Genomic DNA, 21,598 nt, shown 5'->3' on the forward strand with positions numbered 1-21,598 from the left:
GTGGGGGAAAATTATTATATATCATTATGATATATGCACATACGGCATATTATAATTTGGTTCTTTTTACCCATTGCTTGCATTTTTCTTAAAACAGCTTTTTTTTTTAAGATGGGGGTTTCCTTGGGGGGGGGACAGAAATTGAACAACAGGGGTTATAACAGAAGATGAGTGAAATACATATACAACTTTGGAAATTACAAACAATGAAAAGTTAAACGAATTATGCACATCCTAATTGATAAAAACCATTTTCAATTCAACAAAAAATGCAAAATTTTGTGTGTTGTCAGACAAACTTATATATCATCATCAGCCATTTTCAATCCACTGCAGGATGAAGGCCTCTCCAGCAACTTTCCAGTTCCTTCTGTTTTCTGCAATGGCCATCCATTTACTACACAAACTCATGAATTTCATCTGTCCATCTCCGTCGTTATCTTCCAGGTTTTCTTCTAGCACCTCTTGGGTACCATTCTGTTATTCTCTTAGTCCATCTGTCATCATGTCTTCGAGCTATGTGTCCTGCCCAAGACCATTTTAGTTCTTTAGTTTTGATAAGAATGTCCTTTACTTAATTTGCTGCCTAACCCATGTGTTTCTCTTATCTAACAGTCTGATTCCCAATATAATTCGTTCCATTCTTCGCTGTGTAGTTCTCAGCTTCTCTTCCATTCTTTTGGTGAGTTCCCAATTTTCACTTCCATAAGTCATGGTGGGTAGTATAAATTGGCTCATTATTTTACATTTCAGACAAATTGGGATATTGCTCCTCAAGTATGTGACCATATTTCCTGAATGCTATCCATCCAAAATTTATTCTTCTCTTGACTTACAGCCATTTATCATTATTACAGCTAATGACTTGACCCAGATAAGTATATGACTCCACCTTTTCAATTACTGCTCCTTGAATCATTATATCCCTTTCTATGGCATACTTGTTCATCATTACTTTTGTTTTAGCCATACTCACCTTTAGTCAGAAATCCCTACTAACTCTACATAATTGATTAAGATTTTCCTCTAATTCTTTGGGATTGTGGCTTATGCCCACAATGTCATGTGCAAATCGTAAATGGTTTAGGTACTCTCCATTCACATTGACTCCTTTCTGCAACCAGTCTACTCTTCTGAAAGCTTCCACAAGGGTAGCAGTAAACAACTTCAGAGATATTGTGTCTCCTTGTCGAACTCCTTTCTCAATTTTAAATTTGTTACTGTCTTTGTCTAGTCTAATAAAGGAGGAAGCGTGCTCATATATTTTCTTCAAAATCATAATATATGGGGTATCTATGCCTTGTCTTTCCAGTGCCCGAAACATTGCCTTATGCTGTATGGAGTCAAATGCCTTTTCATAATCCACAAATGGCAGGCATAATGGTGTTTTATATTCATTTGCTTTCTCCATTAGCTGTGATATTAAATGAAGGTGATCCGTAGTTGAGAATCCTGTCCTAAAGCCAGCTTGCTCTTTTGGTTGATTCTCATCAAGTATTCTTTCTAATCTGTTAGTAATGATCCTTGTGAACAACTTGTAGATGTGGGATAACAAGCTAATTGGTCTGTAATTTCCTATTTCTGATTTATCTCCTTTCTTATGCAGCAGAACTATGATTGCATTATTCCACTTCTTAGGCATCACACCTTTTCTAATGCATTTTGTGAAGTCTTTTTTGTGCTATGTCTCTTCCTCCCAATTTTAACAACTCTACAGAACTTCATCTTCCCCCTGGGCTTTCTGATTCTTCATTTATTTCAACGCATGTTCTACCTCATCAGGAAGAATATCTGGTATGTCGTATGTGTTACTAATTTGCGATCCATCTTCCCCACTGCTGGTATCATTCCCTCGCTCCTAGTATAATTCTCTATAGTAGTCATCTGCTATTTGAATTATGCCTTCTCTGCTATTTATAAGTACACCATCGCTATTCTTCAGTTTCTGTATCATTTGTCTTTCTGCATTTACTGCTAATTGAAGTACTTTGTTTTCCCTTAATGCTTGTTCTACTTTTCTTGTGTTAAATCTTCTTATGTCCTCTCTGAGTCTCTTTCTAATGGCTTTGCATAACTCAGTATACTCAATTTTCTCCCTGTCAGTGTTTTTCTTGCTCTTCATTTGTCGTCTTTGGTTCATCATGACAAGTGTTTCTTGACTAATTTTTTCTTCTTTGGATTTCTGTTTCCCTATAGGTTTCTTGGGCTTTATCACTTTCAGAAAGTTGTAATATTCCTCGTCGATATCTTGGTCCTGAGCAGTCTGCAGAAGCTCAAACTTGTTCTTAAGTTCCAGTACATACTGCTTTTTCTCTTCTTCTGTTATCTCAAAGAGCTTCGTATTATTTACTCGAGTCAGTTTTTTCCTTTCTTTTCTTACATCTACTCACCATCTATGTCAAGTGTGCATCATACCATTCTGTGATCACTTCCAACATTTACCTTGTTCAGGATGGTAACATCATTCACGATATATCTTCTGTTAGTGAGGATGAAGCACCTTCCATGTCACTTTCTGATCACCCTTTTCTTTAAAAAAAAAAAGTGTTCATTACTAATAATTCTGAGATTCTGCAAATTCCACAAGTCTTTCATTTCTTTCACCAATTCCAAAATTTCCTATAGTTCCCCTTTCTGCACTGTTTTGTCTCTTTCCAACCTTGGCATTTAAGTTCCCCATAATGATAGTGTAGTGGGATTTCTGCTCATCTAGAAGACTTCCATTTTCGGTGTACATTTCTTCAACCTCTTCATCATCATGGCTCGATGTTGGTGCATAAATCATTATAACCTTTAGCTCGTACCTCTTAGAAATCCTGAGTAGTAGTCTTGACGCCCTTAGTGATGTACTTTTGAACTCCAAAATATGTTTTTTTATGTCTTCATGGACCAGAAAGCCAACTCCACCTTTGCTCCTTTCTTATATATATATTTAGCTTACACATATAGAGCAAAAGGAAAAAGAGACAAAGGAAGACCGAAGAAAAGATGGGCAGACCTCTTTGAGATCGGTAACAGGCGGATTGCCTAATCCGTGAAGGTGGTTGTTGTTGTTATTTTTGGCATAAGGGCTACTTAGACCATATTGCACCTTTCTGCATCCCCCGTATTTGGTGGTCACGGGCTGGAACCCCAGTCTAATCAAGAAGCGTGTGCTACGCACTGCCGCTCCTGCCCATCTGGCTACGGATGCACCCCTCACCTATCAGTGATATGAAAATTATCAATGGTGACTGTTATGGAAACAGTCAGAGACGATCATATAATTTTATTCATTTAAGAAAGCAGAATAACTCTAAGGGATTAGCATCGTTGCCTCTGATATTAGAGAGTTTAAGGTTCTTTTAGATTTGGAAGGAAGCTGAATGAGCATTAATCCGTGAAGGAAGACAAGACTTACACACACACACACACACACACACACACACACACACACACACACACACACACACACACACACACACCCCTCGTATAACACGGTAGTTTGGTTCCTACAAAATCTCATGTAATGCAAAACCATGTTACACGGGAATAAGAATCAGTACAAAAAGGGGGATTACGTTCCAAAAGTTAACAAAAATATGCCATTTTTTTTTTTTTTTTATAACTATCGGAAACTTAATTTTTATAGTAGTAATAACTTAATATTTTAACTTTATTTTTATAATAGTAGTAACTTAAATAGTAATAACTGAACAGACGTCTTACCTTACAAACTGTGATACTTTATGTCAGATAATGTATATTCATTTAATTTTCTTCCTCTTCGTTGCTGCTAAGCACAATCTCTTCTGCAGCATCTAGATTTTGTGTACCTTCTGCTTTCTTTAACGAACTGCACACTTTGAAGTCACAATTTTTCTCATGAACTGCACACTTCGAATTCAATTTTTTATGGTCTCAAACAAGTACAAGTTCAATAGCACAGAACCTAACCCAGGGATCTCCCAACAAAATGCAGTGAACCCCCCCCTTTAAATGATACGTGAAAATCGGAAGAATATTTTCCAGTTAGCAAAATAAAAAAGAACATGGCATGCACAAGTTTCAACAAACACAAGTGAGGTATGGAGTAATGAGTTTCTGAAAATTTATTTTTGTTTTTTATACGATTGAATATTTCTTGGAAGGAGAAACACATTTCACCATAATAACGTGAAAACCCACAGAATTCCAGCTGGGTCACCGGATCTTATGCCGTGTAACTATTTCTTTTTGGGGTACCAGCGTTGCCCACAACCCTGGATGAGCTCAAAAATCACATTGTTACTGCTGTGGAGTCAGTGACAAACGACATGCTGGAGCGAGTATGGGAGGAATTCGAATATCATCTTGACATTGCTTGTGGAACTATGGGAAGTCACGTAGAGCATTTATAAGGCGAGAGATAAAAATAGGATAGTTTTTCTTTTGGTTGATGTATCACTAATCACTCTGTATTTGTAAACTTCAAAAATATACACTGTGCTGCCACTTTATTAGGTACACTCCCTGCTATGCACATAAATGGTTTGTCCCACGACGTTGCAAGTCACATGACCACAGTTGTGGATATAAATGCAGCAGAACAACCTTTCTAGTATCAGTTAAGCATACAAACCGTAGCAAGAATGGGGAAAAGGAGTGATCTAACAGACTTCAAACGTGGCATGGTAGTAGATGCAAGTGTGCTGGAAAAAGCATCTCTGAAACGGCAGTTCTCCTGAACTTTTCACACACCACAGTTTCAAGGGTGTATCAAGAATGGTGCAACGAACAGAAAACATACTCTCAACGGCACTCCTGTGGAAGAAAATCTCTTGTTGATGAGAGAGGTCAGAGGAGGATGGCTAGAATTGTGCAAGCAAACAGACGGGCCACAATGTCACACATCACATCAGAATACAACCTTGGTGCACAGAACAAAATATCACAACGGGACACTAGTTGCAATTTGTTGTGAATGGGCTACAACAGCTGACGGTCACACTGCACACCTTTGTTATCAATAAACAAGAGAGCACGCCTCCTGTGAGCACAGCACCACCAGCACTAGACTATCAAGGATTGGAAAACAGTTGCTTGGTCTGAAGAGTCAAAGTTCCTGGTGCATCATGTTGATGGAAGGCTCAGAATTTGGCGAAAACAACATGAATCCATGGACCTGTCATGTCTGACGCAAGGTCGTGGGGGCAGTGTTATGGTGTGGGGAATGTTTTCTTGGCACACGTTGGGTCCATTGATACCCACAGATTCACGTCTGAATGCCACATCATTGCTGACCAAGTGCATCCGTTCATGTTGACAGTTTATCCTCAGTCAGATGGTTACTTCCAGAAGTAATGCGCTGGTGCACAAAGTCCGAATCACTACGGAATGGTTCCAGAAACATGACAATGACTTTTCTTTACTGCAGTGGCCCGCTCATTCCGCAGATCTCAATCCTACTAAACATATTTGGGATGAGCTGGAAAGGGCTGTTTGTTTCAGACCTACACCTCCATTGAATCTCAAGACACTGTGTGACACACTCATGTCTACATGGTACTCCATTCCTGCACGTTTTCAGCATTGTTCAATCCATGCCTAGACGAATTCAGGCTGTTTTGAAGGCTCAAGGAGGCTTAACACTATGGAATGGTTCCAGGAACGTGACAATGACTTTTTTTGCTGCAGTGGCCTGCTCAGTTCCCAGGATCTCAATCCTATTGAACATCTCTGGGATGAGCTGGAAAGGGCTGTTTGCTCCAGGCCTACACCTCCGTTGAATCTCAAGAAACTGTGTGACACACATGTCTGCATGGTACTCCTGCACGTTTTCAGCATTTTGTTCAATCCATGGCTAGACGAATTCAGGCTGTTTAAGGCTCAAGGAGGCTTAACACTATGGAATGGTTCCAGGAACATGACAAGTCTGAATCACTATGGAATGGTTCCAGGAACGTGACAACGGCTTTTCTTTGCTGCAGTGGCCTGCTCAGTTCCCAGGATCTCAATTCTATTGAACATCTTTAGGATAAGCTGGAAAGGGCTGTTCCCCGCAGGCCTACACCTCCGTCAAATATCAAGGAACTGCAACACTCATATCTGCATGGTATTCCATTCCTGCACATTTTCAGCATCTTGTTCAATCCATGCTTAAACAAATTCAGGCTGTTTTTGAAGGCTAAAGAGGCTCAACACGTTACTAGGTAGGTGTATCTAATAAAGTGGCAGCACAATGTAGTCATCTGAAATCGAATGAATCATTTTGAATAACCCTGTATACCTATAATGAATTAATGTATAAACTTCTATATATTTTATTAGTATTATTAGAAACTAATATAAACAAAAAACTACTTCATATCCTACCTTATCAAGAAGCCACAGAATGGCAACAGTTTATGAAATCACTAAGTACAGTCGATTCCGGTTATTTGGGACATATCGGGACTAGTGCATTTTGGCCCGATTAAGCGGCTGCCCCAATTATTAGCATTAGCAGAGGCATATGATGCAAGAAAGCAAGCTTATTCAGAATCAGCCAAAAAAAAAAAAAAAAAAAAAAAACCCTCTCCCATTTCACCCCTCCGTTCGTTCGAAATACCTGTCCAGTTGAGCTTTAAATTTGTTTAGGCTATCAACTTCAACAACAAGTGATGGAAGTCGGTTCCACCAACCAACCACCCGCTGGCCAAAGGCAAATTTCCGCACATCTATCCGACATCCGTCCTTCCTCAATTTGAATTTATGCCCTCTGAGGTGATTATTCTGAGAAAGATGAAGAATCCCATTGGCATTGAGCATGCTCAAACCATTCAAAGCCTTATACACCTCTATCAGATCACCTCGCCGGTGCCTAGTCTCCAGACTCTGTAATTTGCAAAACTTAAGCCTTTCTTCGTAAGAGCAACCCTTTGTTCCATTTACTAATCTTGTTGCCCTTCTCTGTACCCGCTCCAGCAGCTCTACATCCTTCTTGAAATGAGGCCTCCAGACCTGTATACAGTACTCAAGATGTGGCCTAACCATTGCCTTATACAAGGGAATAATCACCTCCTTATCCCTGCTAGAAAAATTCCTGTATATCATTGACAAGACACCATGAGCTACTCTTGCAGCTCGTCTGCACTGCTCAGAGAACTTCATATCTGCCTGCACAATTACCCCCAGGTCCTTTTCATTCTCCACCACTGTCAGTGTAGTACCGCAGAGTTGATACATTGCTCTGGGGTTACTGTTACCCATATGTAGTACTTTACATTTGTCAATGTTAAACTTCATTTGCCACCTCTCAGCCCATCTGTTCAACCTTTCCAGATCCTGTTGCAGCAGCATAGCATCAGTAGTGTCCTTAACGACCCTGCCAACCTTTGTATCATCTGCAAACTTAGACATTAAACTTGATATCCCATCATCAATATCATTCATAAACACCGAAAACAACAATGGACCCAACACTGAACCTTGAGGAACTCCACTAATAACATTAGTCCACGTTGAGCAGTGTCCATTGATTACCACTCTCTGTCTTCTGCCACTCAACCATCCCCTTATCCATAGCAGCAATTTGCCTCCAATGCCACACTGCTCCAATTTGTGCAGCAGTCTTCCATGTGCAACAGTATCAAAAGCCTTTCTAAGATCCAAATATATAATATCAAAGTTATTCCCTGCATCCAGTTCTTTTGTGACTACATCATAGTATCCAATCAAATTGGTCAGGCAAGACCTGCCCTTAACAAAACCATGCTGCGTCTGAGCTATAACTGAATTCTTGTCTAGATGATCCTGCAGTGCTTCTTTAACCAGTGCCTCCATTAATTTACCTGGAACAGAAGTTAAACTAACAGGTCTATAATTACTTGTGTCAGCCTTTGATCCTCCTTTGTGAATTGGGGTTACATTTGCACATCTCCAGTCTATGGGTACCTCCCCTGAGTCCAAAGAAGTTCTCATAATTATGGCTAGGGGTTTGCATACTTCCTTTGCTGCCTCCTTTAATATAACTGGATAGATCCCATCCACCCCAGGTGCCTTTTTTATGTTTATCCTTAACAATCTCTCCTCCACTTTCCTCTCGGTTATTACAAAATCATCCAGCTCACTGCCAATGTTTACTTTACCTACATCATTCTCCTTCCTGAATAACTCCTCATGCGTGAATGTAGATGCAAAATACTCGTTTAGATTGTTAGCCACCTGAGCAGGATCCTCAACTGTTGAACCATCAATATCCAGTGGACCAATCTGATTCATCCCTTTCCTTCTCGAGTTCAAGTATGTAAAGAACTCCTTTCTGTTTTTCTTTGCATCCTTTGCCAAGGATTTTTCGTATTATCCGAAGTTTCACGTAAAAAAAGTTAAAAATGCAATGGACCCCCCCCTTTACAATTAGTTCACTGTACAATCAAATCACGTTATGACGAACTCAAAATAGTAAAGTACCGTTCACTATACGATGTGCAGTAAGCGCCGGTCATTATGATCACGTTTGTGAATTGAATTTTAATTCTATTAAACAACGATTCTAATTAGCGAAAATAGGAGGAATATTATCCACAGGCTATAAAAGTAAAGATATATTAAGCACAAATTTACCCTTTATTACCTTACCAATTAAAAAATTAAATGATAGGTGAAATTCGGAAGAATATACGTGATAATCGGAATAATTAATACGTACTGTAATATGTACATACGAACTAGTTGACATTTCTGTTCACTGACATTTGTTGGTGGGGGCTGAAATTTAAAACAGTAAAAAGATAAGCAATCAATAACAAAGAAACACGGCATACACAAATTGCAAGTAACACAACAAGCGCAAGTGAGAACGGAGTAACAAATTAGGAAGCTTTAAAAATAGGAATGAAGAGAAGATTCTGAAAATTATTTTTTTTATATGATTGAAGATTCCATGGAAGCGTAAACACATTTTACCATAATAACCCACAGAATTCCAGCTGTCGGTATTACCGCAAATTCAATAAGATCGAGTTTACTGTCCGTTTATGATAGTTGCACTAACAGAAAAACCCAATAAACAGGTGACTGCTAATTGTTTTTATTGTTTTATGGTTGTGACCTCCAGAAATCCGACCGAACTACGTGGTACGGTCGGAGATAATCGTAGGGTAATCTCCAGTGCTGAGGTCTCCTGCCCCGATTAAACGGCATTTTGTCCCAATTAAGCGAAGTAAATCCTGGCTATTTTCTCGATTGGTTTTTGTTTTTTAAGATTTGCCCCAAATAAACGGCTGCCCCGATTAACCGGTGGCCCAAATAACCGGAATCCACTGTATTTTGAGGGTCAAACAATTCAGCACACATGCCAAAAAATTTTCTTTTCTAATAAATTTTCTTTTCTAATATTTTCAATACATCTCGAGTGGCAATGGCTCTGCCCCTTCTACTCGAGAATAACAAAAAGTGAAGGAAAAGAAAACACAAATACAGATCCAAGCCTTCCATCACTTCCGATAATCTTCTACTGTCTTGTTTTTTTGTTCTTTCTGCTTCCTGAATTATTAGGTTTCTGAAGGGAATTAAAGGAGTTCTGATCTCTTACATCCACTATAATTCATCTATCCTAGCATACTATATACAGTAATTGTATAGCATGCTAGGAGAGCTACTAATGTCCTCTATTGTACTGGATTGTCTCGGTTGATAAATGTATGTTTCTAGCATACTAAAAAATATTCTAACCTATTAGATTATATAATATCTGCATATGACACTCGGTTACAATTACTGCTGATGTGCAAACTGGTATGGTATCAATTATTTACCCTTACTCATCAATAGTACTTGCCAATTTGCCTATTCTTCTGTATATATCCTGCCTCTGTATCTTCTGTATACACTGCATACAACATTAGCATTAGCATTAGTAGAGGCATTTGATGCAAGAAAGCAAGCTTATGCAGCATCAGCCAAAAAAAATAAAGTAAAATAAATAAATAAAAAATAACCACTTCCACTTCACCCCTCTGTTCGTTCAAAATACATGTCCAGCTGCGCCTTAAACTTATTTAGGCTATCAACTTCCACGACAAGGGATGGAAGTCTGTTCCACCTACCAACCACCCACTGGCTAAAGGCAAATTTCCGCACATCTGTCCTATATCTGTCTTTCCTCAATTTGAATTTATGCCCTCTCAGGTGATTATTCTGAGCAAAAGGAAGAATCCCATCAGCATTGAGCATGCTCAACCCATTCAAGGCTTTGTACACCTCAATCAGATCACCTCGCTGGTGCCTAGTCTCCAGACATTGTACTTCGCAAAACTTAAGCCTTTCTTCGTAAGAGCACCCCTTTGTTCCATTCACTAATCTTGTTGCCCTTCTCTGTACTCGTTCCAGCAGCTCTACATCCTTCTTGAAATGAGGCCTCCAGGCCTGTATACAGTACTCTAGGTGTGGCCTGACCATTGCCTTATACAAAGGAATAATCACCTCCTTATCCCTGCTAGAAGAATTCCTATATATCATTCACAATACACTATGAGCTACTCTTGCAGCCCGTCTGCACTGCTCAGAGAACTTCATATCTGCCTGCACAATCACCCCCAGGTCCCTTTCATTCTCTACCCCTGTCAGTGTAGTACCACAGAGTTGATACATTGCTCTGGGGTTGCTGTTTCCCATATGTAGTACTTTACATTTGTCAATGTTAAACTTCATTTGCCACCTCTCAGCCCATCTGCTCAACCTTTCCAGATCCTGTTGCAGCAGCATAGTGTCAGTAGTGTCCTTGACAACCCTGCCAACCTTCGTATCATCTGCAAACTTGGACATTAACTTTGATATACCATCATCAATATCATTTATAAATACAGAAAACAATAAAGGACCCAATACTGAACCCTGAGGGACTCCACTAATAACATTAGTCCATGATGAGCAGTGTCCATTGATTACCACTCTGTCTTCTCCCCCTCAACCACCCTTTTATCCATAGCAGCAATTTGCCTCCAATGCCACACTGCTCCAATTTGTGCAGCAGTCTTCCATGTGCAACAGTATCAAAAGCCTTTCTAAGATCCAAGCATATAATATCAAAGTTATTCCCTGCATCCAGTTCTTTTGTGACGGCATCATAGTATCCAATCAAATTGGTCAGGCAAGACTTCCCCTTAACAAAACCATGCTGTGTCCGAGCTATAACTGAAGTCTTGTCTAGATGATCCTGCAGTGCTTCTTTAACCAGTGCCTCCATTAATTTTCCGGGAACAGAAGTTAAACTCACAGGTCTATAATTACTTGTGTCAGCCTTTGATCCTCCTTTGTGAATTGGGGTCACATTTGCACATCTCCAGTCCATGGGTATTAGCATTAGCATTATGCTAATACCCATGGACTGGGCATTAGTAGAGGCATATGATGCAAGAAAGCAAGCTTATTCAGCATCAGCCAAAAAAAAAAAAAAAAAAACCCCTCTCCCATTTCACCCCTCTGTTTGTTCGAAATACCTGTCCAGTTGAGCTTTAAATTTGTTTAGGCTATCAACTTCAACAACAAGTGATGGAAGTCGGTTCCACCAACCAACCACCCGCTGGCCAAAGGCAAATTTCCGCACATCTATCCGACATCCGTCCTTCCTCAATTTGAATTTATGCCCTCTGAGGTGATTATTCTGAGAAAGATGAAGAATCCCATTGGCATTGAGCATGCTCAAACCATTCAAAGCCTTATACACCTCTATCAGATCACCTCGCCGGTGCCTAGTCTCCAGACTCTGTAATTTGCAAAACTTAAGCCTTTCTTCGTAAGAGCAACCCTTTGTTCCATTTACTAATCTTGTTGCCCTTCTCTGTACCCGTTCCAGCAGCTCTACATCCTTCTTGAAATGAGGCCTCCAGACTTGTATACAGTACTCAAGATGTGGCCTAACCATTGCCTTATAAAAGGGAATAATCACCTCCTTATCCCTGCTAGAAAAATTCCTGTATATCATTGACAAGACACCATGAGCTACTCTTGCAGCTCGTCTGCACTGCTCAGAGAACTTCATATCTGCCTGCACAATTACCCCAGGTCCTTTTCATTCTCCACCACTGTCAGTGTAGTACCGCAGAGTTGATACATTGCTCTGGGGTTACTGTTACCCATATGTAGTACTTTACATTTGTCAATGTTAAACTTCATTTGCCACCTCTCAGCCCATCTGTTCAACCTTTCCAGATCCTGTTGCAGCAGCATAGCATCAGTAGTGTCCTTAACGACCCTGCCAACCTTTGTATCATCTGCAAACTTAGACATTAAACTTGATATCCCATCATCAATATCATTCATAAACACCGAAAACAACAATGGACCCAACACTGAACCTTGAGGAACTCCACTAATAACATTAGTCCACGTTGAGCAGTGTCCATTGATTACCACTCTCTGTCTTCTGCCACTCAACCATCCCCTTATCCATAGCAGCAATTTGCCTCCAATGCCACACTGCTCCAATTTGTGCAGCAGTCTTCCATGTGCAACAGTATCAAAAGCCTTTCTAAGATCCAAATATATAATATCAAAGTTATTCCCTGCATCCAGTTCTTTTGTGACTACATCATAGTATCCAATCAAATTGGTCAGGCAAGACCTGCCCTTAACAAAACCATGCTGCGTCTGAGCTATAACTGAATTCTTGTCTAGATGATCCTGCAGTGCTTCTTTAACCAGTGCCTCCATTAATTTACCTGGAACAGAAGTTAAACTAACAGGTCTATAATTACTTGTGTCAGCCTTTGATCCTCCTTTGTGAATTGGGGTTACATTTGCACATCTCCAGTCTATGGGTACCTCCCCTGAGTCCAAAGAAGCTCTCATAATTATGGCTAGGGGTTTGCATACTTCCTTTGCTGCCTCCTTTAATATAACTGGATAGATCCCATCCACCCCAGGTGCCTTTTTTATGTTTATCCTCAACAATCTCTCCTCCACTTTCCTTTCGGTTATTACAAAATCATCCAGCTCACTGCCAATGTTTACTTTACCTACATCATTCTCCTTCCTGAATAACTCCTCATGCGTGAATGTAGATGCAAAATACTCGTTTAGATTGTTAGCCACCTGAGCAGGATCCTCAACTGTTGAACCATCAATATCCAGTGGACCAATCTGATTCATCCCTTTCCTTCTCGAGTTCAAGTATGTAAAGAACTCCTTTCTGTTTTTCTTTGCATCCTTTGCCAAGGATTTTTCGTAGTCTGCCTTTGATTAGTCTGCCTAATCTCCTTTGTGACTTGGTTACAGACCAACTTATATCTATCATAGGCTTCCATGTCACCCATTAATTTGTATGTATCCCATGCATTTTTCTTCTCTGCCACATGTCTCATTAGTCCATCTGACAACCATTTAGGCCTAAACCTTGAACAATATTTCTTAGTTGGTATGTAAAGCCTGGTAGCCACCAAGATTAGTTCCTTGAATGCTTCCCATTTTGAGTTTGCTGTTGGTAACATCATCAGTTGGTCCCACTGTATAGAATTTAAATACTGTCTCAGACCATCATAGTCGCCTTTACGAAAACAAAAACCCTTCCCTTTACCTCTGATGGTAGTTACCTCCTTGAGTAAATCCCACTTCAACACACTGTGATCACTGCCACCTAGTGGTTCATTTATCTGCAGGTTCTTAATGCATGAAGAATCACTACTGATAATCAGATCAAGAGTATTGCTCCCTCTTGTTGCCTCACGAACATGCTGATGTAGAAAACAATCATCCAATAAATCCACAAAAGCCTTGCTAGTGTGCGAGTGACCAACCCACAAATTCCAGTCAATATCTGGGAAATTAAAATCCCCCATTATAAGACTCTCTGATTTACTGGCCCACTCTATATTTCTCTGTAGTTTCTTATTATACTTATCAGAGTCATTAGGCCTATAGCACACTCCTACTCTCAATTTTGATCTCCCAATTCTTATGTCACACCAAACTGACTCGACACTGCACTGTCCAGCGATGTCGACTGGCTTCACTTCCTTGGATTTTATGTGTTTCTTAACTAATAGCATAACCCCCTCCTCCCTTCCTATCCTGTCTATCCTTTCTGTAGACATTGTACTCCCCAAATTCCAGTACATGTACTAAGCAGAAATCTGCAAAACTTCAGGGAATGATTTTCTGTGCAATTTTAAGCATCATCACTGGGAGATTCCTCACCATGTACAACTGGCCAGGTTAAGTGAGCAACAATGACAGAGAGTGGTACTCAATGGACACTGCTCTTCATGGACAAATGTTATTAGTGGAGTTTCCCAGGGTTCGGTGCTGGGCCCACTGTTGTTTTTTGTATTCATCAATAATATTGATGAAGGTATATCAGGATTAATCTCCAAGTTTGCAGATGATACAAAGGTTGGCAGGGTTTTTAACGACAGTATGCTACTCCAACTGGATCTAGATAAGTTGGGCAAATGGACTGAGAAATGGCAACTGAAGTTTAACATTGACAAATGCAAAGTACTGCATATTTGTAGCAATAGCCAAAGAGAAAAGGTGGTCATTCTCTTATCTTTCCGCATCCTCCGTATTTGGTGGTCACGGGCCCGAACCCCAGTCTAATCAAGAAGCATGTGCTACTCACTGCTGCTCCTGCCCACCTGGCTACGGAGGCACCAGTCATGGAGTCTTGTCAATGATATATAGGAATTTTGCTAGCAAGGACAGGGAGATGATTATCCCGTTGTACAAGGCAATGGTCAGGCCACACTTAGAGTACTGTGTACAGGTCTGGAGGCCTTATTTTAGGAAGGATGTAGAGTTGCTAGAACAAGTACAAAGAAGGGCAACAAGATTGGTGAGGGGAACAAAGGGGTGCTCTTACCAAGAAAGGCTTAAGTTCTGCAAATTGCAGAAGAGTAGGCACCTGCGAGGTGATCTGATTGAGGTGTATAAGGCCTTGAATGGGTTGAGCAAGCAAGCTGAATGCTGATGGGATCCTTTCTCTTGCTCAGATTAAGAACCTGAAGGGGCACAGATTCAAATTGAGGAAAGACAGTTGTAGAATAGATGTGTGGAAATGTGCCAGCAGGTAGTTGACTGGTGGAACAGACTTCCATCTTTTCTTGTGGAAGCTAATAGCCTAAATAAATTTAAGGCTGAGCTGGACAGGCATTTGGAACGAATGGAGGGGTGAAATGGGGGTTTTTTTTGGCTGATGCTGCATAAGCTTGCTTTCTTGCATCATATGCTTCTACTAATACTAATGCTAACAACATGATGGATTATTATGGGCACAGCAGAAAGGTAAGAATTCCTGTTTTTACTTTTTTAAAAAGTATTCCATGAAAGGAAATCCTTGACTTTTAAGAGTCAGCTGACTCAAAATAAAACTTCTGGCAATTTTCCTAACTGGGTGTGAGAAGATATTCAGTACTTGAAATATCTGTAAGCTTGGGTCGAAATGGTGTATATAATCATGTATTGTTTATCTTCTTTTGTAGAGCTGTTGCTGGTAAAATTAAGTGTGCTATTTACCAAAAAGTACTGTACATAATTCTACATGCAAGTCTGTCTTTGTTTACAAAATATGGCAACATCCATAAAGGAAAAACAGCTTAATTAAATTAGGAAGGAAATCATCAGAGATCGGAAGCCATAGCTAACCAACAGAAATTTGAATTCAAATAAAAGAGACTATCAAAAGAGAAAAGAAACAGAACTAATTCACATTAACCACAAAAGGATTTTTTAATTATAAAAACCAATTCACTTGTCAGTTGTGAGAATGTGAATAAGAAAGCGGTGGGGGGGGGACACAGTTTGCCAATAAGAACATTTCAAAGAACATACGTGGTCCACAATGTTAGGAGTGTGAAGGTAGGGTATCTATAAGTTCTATACCTTTCCTTGGGTAAGCACAAAAATAATGAGGTAAAAATTTTTGCTGCCTGAACTAATAGTATTAGTAGTCAAAAATGATTCAAGGAAGCAAACTTACACAGCATTAACAAAAAAAAAAAAAAACCACAACTTTATCTGTTCATTCCCTCTAGTAACGTGTGTAATTCTTCCTTAAATTTATTCAAAAAACTATTCACTTTCAACAACACCAGAAGGAAGATTGTTCCAACAATTTTTTATTCCCTGGCTGAAACCAAATTTTGCACATCAATCCTACAGTCATCCTTTTTCAATTTATGTCCCTTTATGTGTATTGTCCAAGAAAGGGTAAGGGTTCCATCAGCATTTAGTTTACTCAATCCATTTAAAGCCTTAAACATCTCCTCACAAGTGCCTAGTTTCCAAGCACTGCAGTTTGCAGAACTGAAGTATTTCTGATAATAGTACCATGAAAAGAGTTTCATGGTACTATTTCATGGTAACCAGGCTAATCTGGTTGCTCTTCTCTACAACAGATTTGTTCCAAAAGATGCACATCCTTCTTAAAATGAGGCTTCCAGACCTGCATGCAGTACTCAAGGTGCAGCCTAACCACTACCCCGTACAGCCTGTTTACACTGCTGAAAGAAATTCATGTCGCAGTGACTAATCTTTCTCTTGATAATACTCAAAGTGATGAAGAATGAAAGGTATTTCTTGTTCATTATTATACTTATTGTAATAATTTGGCCTATAACACATTGCCAATCTCATCTTTGTTTTCCCAGTGCTTATGTTACACCAAACCAACTGAGCATTGCACGGCCACCCACATCAACTAGGTGCTGCTTTAGATTCTATGTGCTTCTTGAACAAGAGAATAACTCCTCCCCACTTCTGTCCTGTCCGTATTATACTCATCATATCCATATTCTGCACCCCTTGTGTCTGAGTAGCACCATGTCTTCAAATCTGTTTACTATACTCTTACCATTAGTAATGGTAAGATTAGTGTACCTGCATGTGTAAAATCAGTGTAATTTTATTCTTGGTAATCCCAACACAGCCCATATATTTTCTTCTCCTAAGAGGACTTTCAGCAGGCCTTTTCATTACCAACACCTTGCTTTCCAAGCTGCTGCATCTCCAAATAGACATAGGGCCAAAATCACTTTCATGTCTGATTGTGGCTGATATTAATCTATTAGTCTGTGTATTGCCCAAGCTAGCAGTTTTCTGACCCACTGATTTGACAGCATCAGCAAACTGCTGCAAAAGTACATACCATTACTGTAAAAGCAGTCTCTCTCCTGTTAACAAGCACAGACTATGCAAATAAAAATTCTAAAGTCCATAATATTTTCACTGTCTCTCTGGGGCCAAATTGATTGACAAGGCACTCTTATCAAGTCTGAGCAGAATTGAAGGCACTTTAAATAAAATTTAATCCTAATTCACAACTTTTTTTTCATCATTGTCCTATATGCGTCAAGTAAATCCTCAGATATACTATTCTTAATATCATTTGTACCAACAACTACAACAATATCACCTGAGCCCTTATTCTTGTCATGACCAAAACAAGGGAAAGGGGAATGAACAGATTGGAGAATATGCTCATTACTGGAGTGGGGTTGAAAGATCAGAAAGAGCTAAAGCTGGTGTTGGTGTTCTAATGGATAAGAAGGATTTGTTAAGGGCTATGATCAAATTAATGAAATATGCATTAAAGTTATTTTCGACATACATGGCCAGAAAATGGTTATGTTGGGTGTATATGCACCTGTAGACAATTTGCCTGATGCTGAAAAGGATAAGTTCTACCATATGCTTTATGAACAAATGGATTTTGTTAAGAAGAACCAACAAATAGTTTTGACAGAAGAATTAAATGGTCGGGTTGGATCAAAAAGTAATGACGATCTAGTGGGTCACTTTGCAGAAGACTCTGTGAATGATATATTAACAAAAATATATTAACTTTTGCTCTGGAAGACATACCCTGGTCTTATTCCACCTATCCTTTTGACACAATATATTTCCTGATAACAGAGTCACTGATAATAACAACTTTCTATGGAACCAGTACTCTGCCATGGGGATATTGTAGGATTGAGCTGGGCAACTGAGTGCTTGATAATGTCCCTCATTTTAATTCCTTTGACAGCATCAGCCCTGTTCTTCAAGTCTACATAGAGACCCATCAGAATGCTGAGTTTGCACTTAATCTCCCCTCACACACTTTGCATAAAAAACACAAACGACACTCCCTTGGGCCCTATGTCCTTCTATAGATGATCAACATTTGCAAAAGAATAAGAGAAGTTTACCCTAATATGATAACGTAGAACACTTCCATATGATACTCTCCAGAAATTAAAACGAAAATGTAGAAGCATACGCCGGTATGCTTCTCCATTATAACAGCTATCACCCGTTCACCTACAAAAGGTCGATTATCTTTAATCAATTTCTCAATACTTTTAAATATTCAACAACAGAATCTGCTTTGGGCTCAGAAATACAAATATTAATCAGCAGATTCTTAAACAGGGGTTACCCGCTTGCTACAATAGACAGAATTAGGGTACAAGCTAAGGATAGAATACAAAAAAATACACCAACCAACAACAGTAACATCAAAAAATATTTTATTTCAGTCCCATATGTTGAACAGTGGCACAAGCAACTTAACAGATTCTTTAAAGATACCGAATTTAAAATTATAGCCAGGCCAATATGGAAATTATACACTATAATGAACAATCACTCAGTCCTTTCCTCATTCACAACACAAATAAATGACCTAGTATACATTTCTTGCAGCGATTGCAATTCGTCTTATCAAGGTTCTTTGCAGTTTCCTCTGAATTTTCATGTTAATCAACATGCGGCCTCAGTTTGTGCTTCTCGTTCAGCAGCGTCAGAATTAGCCTTTCATGCCATTAATGAAAAACATACTTTTTTGTTTAACGAGGCCAAAATACTTAGTGTCCAACATAATTATATGAGACTATTAATTGCAGAAACCGTCGAAATTAAATTAATGAAAATTCTGTTAATGTTCGCCGGCCATATCTAATCTACGACTCGTGGTCCTTTACGTGCATGCTCGAAGACAAATAATCCCTATTTAAGTTCCATGCTCATCCCCATTCGGTAATTTTCATTACTGTGATCATAACATACGGTTGAAAAGCATTGTCAGCTTCTGGAAGGAAATCGTTTTGCATTTTTTTCACTAATTAATTTTTTACTAAATTTTTAATTGCGTCAAAATTGATTTTTAATTGTGTTCATTTGATTTTTAATTATTGTTAATTATTTCTTACTGTAATGTAAGATTTTCAATTTTTTAAAATTGTTTTCATTTTAATTTCTGGAGAGTATCATACGGAAGTGTTCTACGTATCATATTGAGGTAAACTTCTCTTGTTCTTTTACAAATACTGATATCAACATAGAATGTACTGAGCATTATAGCTCTGGTTCATACTACAGATGATCAACAAATAAGCAGCAAGTAACACACTGTATAAAGTTCTGATTTGTAAGAGACTTATCATCAAAATTTCTTCCCCAAGCCAAAGCATTGCCACTACTTTGTGATTTTTGCTTTGTTACTTTAGTCTGAGGAATTATTTTTCTTATAAATTAAATTAAAGATAACATAAAAATACAATAATGCTACACTATTCCCAGGTTATGTGATGGCAGTACGTACTACATTAGGTACTGTGATACAGTTGTGTTATAATATGGTTTATAGACTTAATAAAAAAACACTTCTAACATTAATTATTGTCCCAAAGAATTTCACGGAATACTAGATAGCATTTATATAGTTCTTATATTGATTCAATGAACAATGGCAGCTGAATTCTCTCCCCCCTCCACTAACTTTCTTTTTGTTAAAAAATTAGGAGCAATTACACCTACAATATCAGAGAAATGCAAATAACCTAAATACTAATTTTAAACAAATAGATAGCAAATATTAATTTTTAGGAAATACAAAGGTTTACTTAGCAATATTTAAAATTGCCTCCACTCCTTACTCACACATACATACACTTCATTTGGAAAATGACAAAGCTTACTAGCTATTCACATAGATCTCCTTCCAAGTAGTCTCCTAGACACATAGCTGAGTGGTTAGGAGTGCGAGTGCAGTAGCACGCCTTCAAATAGGCCTCTGGGGTTGGGAATATTCCTAATAATTACACAATATACCAACTGATGTTATAAACAGTGTTAAGTTTATTAAAATAAATGTTGTAAATAAAATAAAATAAAATTCCAACAAAAACTGACTATACAATATAATATGAATTTAAACTGTTAATTATTTACAATAAAACAATGTAGCTGAAACACAGGATGGTAAAAGCACTAAAATAACAGTAGCTTTCAGAGGCATCTGCCTGCTGTTGAAAAAGGAGGTGGATGCCTCTGAAAGCTACTGTTATTTTAGTGCTTTTACCATCCTGTGTTTCAGCTACATTGTTTTATTGTAAATAATTCTTTGCAGTTTAAATTCATATATTGTACAGTCAGTTTTTATCAGTTTTTGTTGGAATTTTATTTTATTTTATTTACAACATTATTTTAATAAACTTAACACTATTTATAACATCGGTTGGTGTATTGTGTAATTATTATGAGTAGTACACCTCTTTGAGTGGATTGGGGTTCAAGCCCATGGCTGCTAAATACGATTAACGTTTGTGTTGATTGATTTATTGTAAACTCCACTGACCTGGTGGTCGTGCTGGTGTATAAACAAGAATACTATAAACAGAATCCAACAATCCTGCAACTTATGGAAGTATTCCTCTAAGTATCCTTTGGAAATGATAATAGTTCCTGTGCCACGTTCTGAATGATTTCCTCAGTCACTGCAAATCTGTGCAGTGACTGAGGAAAGTATGCAAGATGAGGGACCATAGTGATGGAGTGCATTACAAGAAATTCTTGAATGGAAAATGGTAAGCATTTAGGTGTTAACATGGTGCAAGCACCAAGTCCTTCAAAGCCAACTTTTCTGACTGTTTTCTCCAATCATCAGCAGCACAATGACAAAGATCCTGATATGCAAGAACTGACCACCTCTCTATGATTGTCTGAGAGGATGCAGTATTCAAATCTGATATTCAAATGAGGCAGCATCACCACATATGTTCATGAATAACTTTTGGTCTATTCTCTTCTCTTGTTAACTAACTTTCTTAACAAAATCATTTTTTTCCAAGGCTTTTCGTGAAGCCCTTTAAGACCTCACTGGTCTCTCTACAAGTGTTAAAAAATATATCACCTACTTCTTTTAGTTCCCATGCTGGATATTATGTGCATCCATTACAGGCTAAAAACAGTGGCGGTGGTGGTGATGATGATGATTTTGGTCAGTTACACTAGAAAGCATGCTTTCAAGAGAAAATAAAATCAAATCTAATATCAATAGCAGATAATTCAATGAACTTAAGCTTAACAAAGAATAAATGTAAGGTTAATGGACGAGTACAATTTTTCTAAATAACTAAATGTCATATTAGTGTACAACTGGGTCAGTTTCAGCTCTGAACTGCTGCTAGTATGCAAGCTTATCTACAGAAATTAGGCTTATACTGAAGAAACAAAGATTATTAACTGACACAAAACAGTTCAAAGCTCCAGTTTGTAACAAAAATAACTTTAGCTTTCATATTCAGGAAATAAATCAAACAATAACAAAAGTTTAAGTGAATTGATTTAAGTAATAGCATGGAATAACTTTCTGATCACACTTCATACATGATTCTGGTCT

At 38.5% G+C, this 21,598-nt stretch overlaps 1 protein-coding gene across 5 annotated transcripts in view; it reads right to left on the minus strand.

Annotated features, from left to right (window-relative positions):
* Positions 1-21,598, minus strand: part of LOC150077498 (ethanolamine kinase 1-like) — a 131,029-nt gene that overhangs the window by 3,044 nt on the left and 106,387 nt on the right. The window lies entirely within an intron of this gene.

This window comes from Mastigoproctus giganteus, chromosome 12 (genome assembly GCF_048544385.1).
Source record: "Mastigoproctus giganteus isolate SK-2022 chromosome 12, ASM4854438v1, whole genome shotgun sequence".
In the NCBI taxonomy this organism is placed as follows: Eukaryota; Metazoa; Arthropoda; class Arachnida; order Uropygi; family Thelyphonidae; genus Mastigoproctus; species Mastigoproctus giganteus.